Source organism: Heterocephalus glaber, unplaced genomic scaffold, assembly GCF_053883595.1.
Source record: "Heterocephalus glaber isolate CG9 unplaced genomic scaffold, H.glaber_assembly_v1.0 deba00001613, whole genome shotgun sequence".
NCBI lineage: Eukaryota > Metazoa > Chordata > Mammalia > Rodentia > Bathyergidae > Heterocephalus > Heterocephalus glaber.
The window spans coordinates 22,513,912-22,524,678 of record NW_028258384.1 but is presented as its reverse complement, the minus strand read 5'-3'; the positions used below and the strand labels follow the sequence as shown (position 1 = coordinate 22,524,678).

Here is a 10,767-nt window from a genome sequence, read left to right as displayed (position 1 = left end):
TAGCCTCAAACTCATGACAATCCTCCTACCTGAGCTTTCTGAGTGCTGGGATTATAGGCATGTGCCAACATGCTTGGATTTTACTGCTATAACTCTAAATAATATCCTACAACTAATTTATTTTTGGTTTAAACTTTATGTTATAAACTATAAATGTTTCCTCAAGATGACCAAATCCATTGATCAATTTTCAGAATTATTGTATCTCTTTCTGGCTTCTATTGGGTAGAACAGTGCTGGCAAAGTTTCTGTCAAGGGCCAGACAATCTTTTATCACAAATACTTAGAAGAAACCATTAAAAAATATGTAAATCAATGAGCAAATGAGCATGGCTGTGTCCTAATAAAACTTTATTTACTAAAACAGATCACAGTTTGTGGATCCTTGGGGTTGAAGATTCTTTATCACAAGTAGCCGAGTTCTCCTTTGGCACTTATTCCACATAACTCTAGCTCCATTCACATTGATTTGCTTTCTTTCTAATGCAGGAACCACTATATCTTCTTCGTTCAATATAAACCAGTGAGTGCGAGATCCAAACACATTTATTGACAAAATATTGAAAGCAAGAGAGGAACATATATGCAAGCATATCTTTTATTCCCATTTCTCCTTTCCTCTTTTGTCATTTTGTAAATGCAAATCTTTATTCATCTATTTATCTCTCTCAATATGATTCTGGAGGAAAATTCACACATTGAAAATTCTTCTTTGTCTCTAATAATGGATATGGGCAGGCACATGAACGAATGCTGAATTAACTTGCACAAATAAATCTAGATTGAGTTTAGAGACATTTTGCTTTTCATCCTCTACCAGTCTTGCCAAAGGAGTGACCAGTTAGAGTCAGCACCTCTGTTCACTCAGGAGAGCTTAACTAATTCCCCCTAAATCTGTTTAGTTCCAAGTCCATGATACTCCTTCCCATGACACTACAGCCCACACTGACTTACTTAACCAATTTGAAGAGGATTAAGACCTCAATTGACACAGAATGAAAAACATGTTCTGGCAACTTTGAGCAGTAACACAGTGAATTGGATAAAGGAAATCTGGAGACTGTAACCCATTTTGAATTCAAGCTGATATCAGAAAGACCTTAAAGTTTCTGTTTTAATTTGCAAATTGAGATTTATCAGAAGCCAAGAAAGACATACAATCCTCATCAATGCAGCATTTTTGCAAGTTTAATCCACAAGTTCAATTTCTTTGAACTTTGTGGTGCTCCAGATTGCTTGGCTTCTCCCAGGACACTATGTAATAAAAGATAACTGATCAATAGAGATGTACCCTGCATATGAAAAGATATCTAAGGGGAAATATGAAAGAGTTTTAGTTCATGGCTGAGTCTATACTATATAATATTTTTCTTTTTTTTTAAATTTTACATCCACTTTAATACTGGTTACACAAATCCATGCAAATAAGGGAGAGTCATTTCTCAGTGGTTTCCATTTGGCAAACACTTCCTTCTGCATTACACCAACTAGTGGGTAGGAACCGAGTAAAAGCAATACACTGTCGCAGCGGCCCCTGGTCTCTCCCCCCAGGCACGTGGGCCTTCTGTTCACCGTCCCGATTCTTAGGGAAGACTCAAATCAAGCAGTATCTGTACAGCAGTTTGCAAACACAAAGTGGTGTTATGTAGTTCTGAAACGTCACAGCCAAGGGTTAACCTTTTCTTCTCAGCAGTAACGAGGCTTGAGCCCACTCCTGGCCCTGTTAAAGTTTTGAGATGGGGTTTTGTTAAATTGCCCGGGCTGGGCTTGAACTTGTGATCCTCCTGCCTCAGCCTCACAGAGCGCTGTGAAAATCAGTCATGCCTAGCAAGTTTTAGCTTTCGTAATCCATGATATGGTAACATTTGGATCTTTCAAGCTAACTGCAATGGGGCTGGTGGTGTAGTTTGGTGGTAGAGCACTAGCTCAGCATGCACATTCTATCTAATCCTCAAAATAACTCAGGGCTAGAAAATCTATTTGACAGACAAATGAGGGTCAGCCAGTTAATAACTGCACTGAAGTCCTACAGTGAATGCTAGAATGATGATCTACCACAGGTTTAACTAAAGCCACTGCTGCAAATACTCCTCTGTGCTTACATTTACACAGGCAACTTTCTGCTCCACAAATGTAAGCCAGGCACCGAGTCAGACCGTTACAAAACAAAACAAGAAGGAAGCCGTCACCGGTATCCCCTAAGAACACCTAGTCAGTAGGACAACCAGAAAGTCGTCACAGAGTAACACTAGGAGCTGGGAGTGATGGTCCACACCTGTAATCCCAGTATTCCTGAGGCTGAGGCAGGAGAATCCCAAGTTTGAAGCCAGCCTGGGCGGGCTACATACTGTATTTTCCCCCAAAATTTTCATGGGATGTTTTATTTTTGTCATGTACAACAACCTACTTTTATTCATGCACGGAAATCTACATTTAATTAATTACAGTCCTGTCATCTTCTGGATCATCACTCCAAACCCCAAATTCCAGCCTGAACTTTTTCGACTCCATTTCCAGTAGAATCTTTGTCCTGTCTCTCCTGTGTCACCATAGAGCTCTCCTTAATTGGCTTCTTGCCCATGCAGCCTGCTCATAGGGATCCAGCAACACAGCTGTCAGTGGTTTTACACCATGAATCTTTCGCCCACGTCACCATATCCTGTAGGCCAGGCCTCACGTTTACATGATTTCTCTCCATTCTATTTTCTTTTTTCTTTTTCTTTTTTTTTTTTGGGTACCGGGCATCGAACTCGGGTCCATTGCGCTTGCGCAGCAGGGGGCGAAACCACTGAGTTAAATCCCCAGCCCTCTCCATTCTATTTTCAACATAGTCATCGGCTCCCACGTTCAAATGGTCCTTGCGTGGCTGTCCACTGCAATATTGAGTCTGGAAACGGGCGGTCATTCCTGCGGGCATCACTCTGACCCGTTCTTTTCGCTGCAAGCAAGTTCTTCTGTCCTTACGCGATGAGCGCTGGCTGAGACCCAGACTCGCAGGCCTCTCTGGCCACCTGGCCAAAAGGGGTGGCATTCAATCGACCCACTTCCTTGTTACTGTCTGGCGCAGCAGGCCCCTTTGCTGTCAAGAACAGAAATGCCGGAGACGCATTCAGTGCTGTCTTTCGTGCCCTTAGTGATTAGCGGAGGGCCTTTCTTACCGTCCACACAAACGGCCAGAAGGCAGGAAAGGTGTGTGCTTCCCTCACCAGTGCACCCCTCAGACCCAGTCCTCTGAGATCCTTGGCCAAGAACACTGCAGCTTCACCCCCAGGAATAGGCTGGAGAGCTGGTGTTCAGGAAAGTGCGGGCCAGCCACAAGGCCTCAAACACAAGCACACATTTAGTAACTCCAGCATCTTCCAGCTTGAACAGTGCGGTAGATCTTACAGACAGATCAAATGGTACCTCTGAAGGAAGCCATCCAGCCAGTGCTGGGACACTTTGAACTCATCTGGGGATATTTCTAACTGTGGCACCAGCGCCAGGGCAAAGGCCTGAATGTCAGCCCTGCGCACGACCAGGGGCCTGGCTCCCCTGCCAGTGATCCACTCTCAGACGAGGTCTTCCAGCTCAGGGACCAGCGCCTGCCGGCCCGACCCGCACTTGGGCTTCTTGGCGTTCCCCTCGTCCACCTGCTGACTGAGGTGCGAGTACTCCGAGAGCCACTTCCGGACCATCCAGAGATCCACCTTCTCTTTGCAGAAACCTGTAAGATTCTTGCCCCGCGAGGCCTCCACGATGCCCTTCTTGTACTCGACGGAATAGCTCTTTCTTTTTGCACTCACCTTGTCCGTTGCCTTCAAGGGCATGGGTCTGGCGGTCATGACTGGTTTTGGAGGATTCTGAACTCTGAGCACCTCCACCACCATTTCCTGCTCATCTTCCGAAGTGGAGTCGTCGGGGCCCGCGGCGGCCATGATCGCGGGAGCCATCGTTGCCCCTCCGCCGCCGCCGCCGCCGCCTCCAGGGCGGGCTGTCTGGGGGCAGCCGCCATGGCATCAGGCTCAGGGTCAGGGTCGGGGTCGGGGTCCCGGCCCGGTGTGCTGCTTCGAGGCCCCGGCGGACCGCGACTTCTTCCCCATCGCGAGCCGGAGCGCAAACAGCCTATGTAATATTTTTCTGATATTTTAAATTCAGAATTTTTACTCTGCTTAAAATAATAGCAGGGGAAACCTCTGTATTTTAATTTAGAGAAGTTGTTACGAAGACTGACTTTGGTTTTGCTCCAGAAGAGATTTAGGGATTAATTTATTTATTTGAGAAGAGAGACAGAACAGAGATAATTCAGTCATGATTTTCAAGTAAGCATAACAATGGTTTAGGAGCATATTCACCTTGCTATGTGCCTGCTAGTGAAAGATAGTAGTGAAATTCTCAAAAGAGGAACCCAGTGCTGTAATCTTAATGAACTGGAGCCTGAAAACCATCAAGAAATAGCCACAAACTCTGCAATACAGAAAACGAGCAAGGAGAAAATAATGATTGGGCGAGGATTTAGCTCAGTGGTTCAGGTGCCTACCCCTCAAGCATGAGGTCCTGAGTTTGATCCCTGGTACCAAAAAAAGAAAACGATGATAACTGGGAAAATATTAATATTCAGTTTATTCTTTACAAGACATGCATAGAATATCCTTCTGGCTTCCTGCTTTAAACATACAAATGAATAGAGGGTACTTCCCCTTCACCTATACTGAACATTGAAAAGAACTTTCAATCTCACTGACTAATTCAGCTGTTACTTTAAATTGAATTTTAAAAAATATGGACACATAAACCAATCTTTATGCAGAACAATTCTTTGAACAGCATGCAAACAGTTTGGAACTACATGCTAGACATCACACAAGTGAGTTTAAACAGTACAAAAGAACAAATTCCTCATTGGGACACTTGAGATAACACTGCTAAAGAGTTATTCCTCCAACTGTTGTAGTGTTTTTAGTATAACACTCGCCTTTGTTTCTATTTTCCTCCACCAAATAATAATTGCTCATCTCTATTAAAAAATGATCTATCCATCCTTTTATTCAGTCAACAAATATTTATCAAGCAACTATTACATAATCTAGTAATATCTTAGACACCATGAATAGACAGATAAATATAACATTCTCCATAGGTATGAAGGACATATTCAGAAAACAGTTATAGTATATCAAAAAAAAAAGGAGAAAAGGAAACACATACCTAACTTGAGATTTGTATTTCAGTCTTACAAATCTCTTTTTAATCATTGGATAATATATTGACCTTGTGTTTTGATTTATATATGTGTATCCCTGAGAAATTGTAATCAGTCACCATTCTTAAAAATAAATTATTACTATACCAGGGCCTATCTTTGTATGTAGGACACTGATCATCAGAATGGAGCAGGCAAGAATATGGAAATGGTCTGAGAAAACCTGCTAGCAATGATGAGTGAGGACAGAAAAAGTTCAATCTTGAGAATTCTATTGACATATTTATTGGTGCAAAGTGAGGGTTTCAGCTACTCATTCTCCCCCAGCTCAGTTGTCTAGAAATTGTCTGATAAGTGGAGTAAATGAGGAGAAAAGGAAAAAGGAAAGGAGACAGTCTTTTCAAATATCAAGTTATATATTTTATAGTCTTAGCAGGGTTGATATACAACCAGCATTCACTGGTATCTGATTGCTCAATATTTTAATATCACTCAGGGCCTAAGTACCAAATTTATTATAAAGTACATAGAGAATTTGACTTTTGAAACCTGGGTCACCTTTGAGACTTTATCAGGAAAGAGGTGCCTCTTGAGACAAGTCTTTAAGGGATGACGAGGAGCTAGACTTGTAAAGGGAGCTGAGGGCATTCCAGGTAGTAAGAACACATTCATAAATAGAAGTATCATATTGAGTGTGGGTAAAAGTACAAGTCTATCAGTGTGGACACAGCATAGATTTACAACAGAGAGGCAGACAGACATTAAGGTCAGAAATGTACACAGGGCACCAGATATAGCTAACTTGAATGATGTGTTGCAGACTAAAAGCCCTGGGAAACCAGTTAAAGGATTATGCAAGGTAATTTGGTGGTGGGGGGTGGGAGTGTCAGGCCCTGAAATTTGCATTTGAAAAGGTTACTCAGCTGCAAGCTGGAGAATGATTCAGACTCAGAAAAGACAGTTTTGTATACCTGAAGGTTGAAGTTTTTCTAGACTGGTAACAGAAGGGAAAGGTTATATGACCTTTGTGAGGCCAGTAAAGAGCAAAAAGACTGAAAGAAATTGGAGCTGTCTTTGCTGTAGTAGACCTGAGAAAGGATGAGTTGGAAAACTTGGAAATTATATCCACCGAATGCACTGGTCTAGTTGAAGATTTCACACGTGGTGAGATTCCAGGTAATTAAAATGTATACCATAAAGCCATGGAAGGTGAACTTTAAGAGTAGAGGTAGAGGCAGGCAAAGTAGAAAACTATATGCAACTCACAGTTTCGATTGTACCAGAATCATCTCTGTTGAATTTTGGAAGTTACAGAAATTAGGGCAACTACTCTCAGAGATTCTGATGTAGTAGGTCAAACTCAGGCATATGCACTTTTTAAAAATTTTACTGGTATTTCAAATGCACACATTAATTTGGAAACCTTGAGCTGAAGTTTGAAGGATTACTCAAACAAACCCTGATGTCCCCAGATGAAAACAGAATTTAGGAAGAATAGAATGCAAAGTTTTCACCTAGGGAACTTGAGACAGTGGGCAGAAAGTACACAATAAAGGAACTGTTTGTGGTACAGCTAAAGGGCAAGAACTTCAAAGGAGCAGGGGATTTTACTGGAGAATGAAGAAATTGAGACTCAGCACCAGAGAGCAAAGGATGAAGGTGTAAGCCTCACTTCCCAACACATTTCTTTTAAACTGGTTTACACAGCACATAGTTGTTTGCACAGCCCAAGTTCACCACTAATATTTCCAAATTTCTACTCTATTCTCTGAAGAAATGACTTCAGAGATGTTTTCATATTTGAAAACTTTACTTATCACTTTTCAAAGCTCATTCCCATCTTTTACATATTTCATTCACTCTTAGATGACTATAGACTTTGAGGGGGAGTAAAATGAATCTTGTGAATATGTATCTAAAAAATAGAATATGAATTATTTTCTATGAGATTCAATAGCTCACTACACTTACTCAGTTTTCAAGACATTTATGTGAAAGAGTATCAGGATGGAGTACAATTAGATAATGTAGAATAAATCATTTTCAGAAATACAGAATTCTATAGAACATACTATAGGGTACTGGTGCATATCTCTTCTGAGAACATTTGCTATATATTTATAACGTGTGTGTAACATTTTTCTTTTTTCTTTCTTTGGGCGTGTGTGTGTATGTGTGTGTGGTCCTTTGGATTAAACCCAGTGCTTTCTCACTGAGCTACATCTCCAGCCTTTTTTTTTTCATTTTGAGCCAGGGACTCACTAAGTCACTAAATTTCCTAGGCTGATCTCCAATTTGTGATCCTACTGCTTCAACCTCCCAGAATTATAAGCATGTACCACCATGCCCAGCAGCTCTATTATGCATTTTTCTTTTTTTGTTTTTTTCTTTTTTTGTTTTTTTGTACCTGAGATTGAATTCGGGACCTTGCACTTTCAAGGCAGGCGATGGCACCACTGAGCTAAATCCCTGGCCCAGCTTCTCTTTCTTTTAGCAATATACTGCAACACAAATATCTTTCCATGCCAAAATGTATGGATCAACCTCACTCTTTTAGCATCTACATAGTATTTCAGAGTACAGAGGTATAATATTTTTAAACATATACCCCCTTTTTTGGATTTTTTTCAAGTTCCTTTCTATCAAAAACAATACTTCCATGTCTACATTTTTGTTTAAGTATTAATATTTCTGCACTATATATTCCTAAAAGGAGAAATACTGTATCAAAAGGTATGCATATCTACAATGTTGAGATATTACATCCTTAGTGCCCTACCAAAAAATATTTACATTTCCACAAATAAAGTGAGTGCCATTTCCACCATCTTCTTGCTCTTTGGGCATATTTTCAGTCTTTTTTCATTTTACAAATTAGCATATTTTTATTTTTGCATTTCTTGAATTTTAAATAAGTTTTCTTTAATTTTATGTAAGTTTTGTTTGATTTCAAGTAAGGCTGAAAGCACCTTTTCCTATTTTATGGCAAGATCTTTTTCTTGAAATCCATGTTAATATGTTTTAGTCTTTGGGGGCATGTCTTTTACTTACTGTTTTGTGGGTGTTCCTTAGCAATTATTTATATGGACTCTTTCTCTATTACATTTTAAAAATATTTTCTTCAAAATGCCTGTCATTGGTGGGAGTGCAGACTGGTGCAACCACTGTGGAAATCAGTATGGAGACACTTCAAAGAACTAGGACTACAGGTCCCATTTGACCCAGCTATTCCCCTGCTGGATATCTTCCCAAAAGAATTAAAAGAATCATACCACAGCGATATATGTGCACCCATGTTCATAGCAGCACAGTTTGTAATAGCTAAAACTTGGAAGCAGCCCAAGTGCCCATCAACTGGAAACTGGATAAAGAAGATGTGGGGTTTTTTTTATAAAATGGAGTACTACTCAGCCATAAAGAATGAGAAACTAGAGACATTTATAGACAAAAGGATGCATATTGAGGCCATAGTTTTAAGTGAAATAAACAGGACACACCTGTAAATACCTAATAGTTTCTCTGGTGTGAGAAACTGAAAGTGTAAACAAGGATTAAAATGATTAAAATGAATAATTGATAATATGAAATAGGAAGAAAAGTTCCAAAGGGGTAGGGGAAGTGGGAGGGGAAGGGGAAAGGAAAAATTATGAGAAAAGGAAAAAATGGAAACAAACTCTTTGTAAATAGGGAAGGGTGGAGGGGGTAAAGGGAGGACAGGGAATGGGGAAAAAATAAGAACCAAGATACATCATGTACAGGTGCAAGCATGCAATGGCAAATGTAACTGTATTGTATACCTAAAATGTACCAATAAAAGAATTTAAGCAAAAAAAATGCCTGTCTTTTTTTTCCCCATTAAGTTTATTGGTACATTTTTGGTATAAAATACAGTTACATTCATCATTGGGATCTTGCACCATTACATGAGTATCTTGGTTCTTAATTTTTTTTCCCCTTCCCTTGCTCTCCCTTCACCCCCTCCACCCTTCCCTATTTGCAAAGACTTTGTTTCCATTTTTTTTCTTTTCTCAAATTTTTTCTTTTGCCTTTTTGCCTTTCCCCTACCCCTTCTACTTCCCCTGCTCCTTTACACCTTTACTTCCTGTTACACAATATCACTTACACATTTTTAAAATTACAATATCAAGATCTAGGAGACATTACCACAGATTTTATAGAATTTAAAAGGCTATAGAAAGCATATTACAAAAATCTTTTTTGAAATAAATTTGACAACTTCTAAGAAGTACCTTGGAAGACAAATTAATGAAGCTAACTCTGGAGGAAATATAAAATTTGAATATCACCTATTAAAGAAAGTATATTCCTAGCTTGAAAACCTACCTATATGACAACAGCAGGCTCATATACATTTTAAATGATAAATTATATCAAACAATTAAAGCAGAAAAAAGAAGGAACACTTCTCCCCTCATTTTAGGAACTCAACATTGTGCTAATCATAAAACTGGATAAAGATAATAGAAGAAAAAAGTATGAACATAGATAGAAATTTGTTTAACAAAACAAACTATTAGAAGTCAGATCTGGCAGGATGTAGAAAGTGGTTTTGTTATAGGAATGGCAGTATTGGTTCAGCATTGGAAGATCCACCCCCAAAAGTCATCATTTTAACAGAGGAAAGGAAAAAGCCATATGATCCTGTCACTAGTTGGAGAAAAAGTATTGGACCAAATTCTACAGCTGTTCATGGTAAAAGCTATCAGGAGACTAGAAGTAGAACATAACCTTCTCAACAGATTAAAGACATGTACTCCATACTTCCAGTGAGAATGCCTTATATGAATGGAGAAAATACAATGCTTTCTCCTTAAGGTGGGGAACAAGGGCAGATATGCTTACTCTTTATCTGTCCATTAAACTTTGAAAGCTAGGCCCCACCAAAATAGTCTGGCAATAAAATGACACAATTAGGATAGGAATGGCAAGTTAGAAGCAAAATCTTTGTATGTAGATGAAATGATCATCTACAGAGAAAATACTAAGAAATCTCTAGGCACCCCTAGAACTTGTACTTGAATTTAGCAGGATTAGAAAACACAAGGTATATATAAAAATTCAGGTGTGTGTATACTTGCTATAAATGAAGAATTGGATATTGAAATTTAAAAGTTATGTAGGAGTACAAAGGACCTAGAAAAGTTAAAAACAAAAACAAAAACAAAAACAGTATTGGAAGACATTTAGTACCTAATTTTAAGACTTCTTCTATAGCTACAATAATCAAGGAAGTGTTGGTATATGGAAAGACATATAGATCATTGGAATAGAACAGAGAATCTAGAAATAGAACCACACGTATATGGTCCACTGAGTTTTGAAAGATTACTTAACACTAGCATTTATAGAATATAAACTCAATTCAAGAACCGAGGAAGAGATAGTGTTTTCAGCAAGCGGCACTAGAACACCTGGTATCCGTATATAAAAAATTAACTTCAACCCTTTTTTTCCATACATGAAAATAACTTGAAGCAATCTATGAACCTAAATATGAAAGCCTAAAAGTATAAAACTTTAAGAAGAAATTATAAGGGAAAATGTTTATGAATTCAGGGTAGGCA

At 39.1% G+C, this 10,767-nt stretch overlaps 1 pseudogene; it reads left to right on the top strand.

Annotated features, from left to right (window-relative positions):
* Nucleotides 1-3,915: 3,915 nt before the first annotated feature.
* The window catches only part of LOC101723229 (integrator complex subunit 7 pseudogene), an 83,282-nt pseudogene continuing 76,430 nt past the window's right edge, over nucleotides 3,916-10,767 (top strand).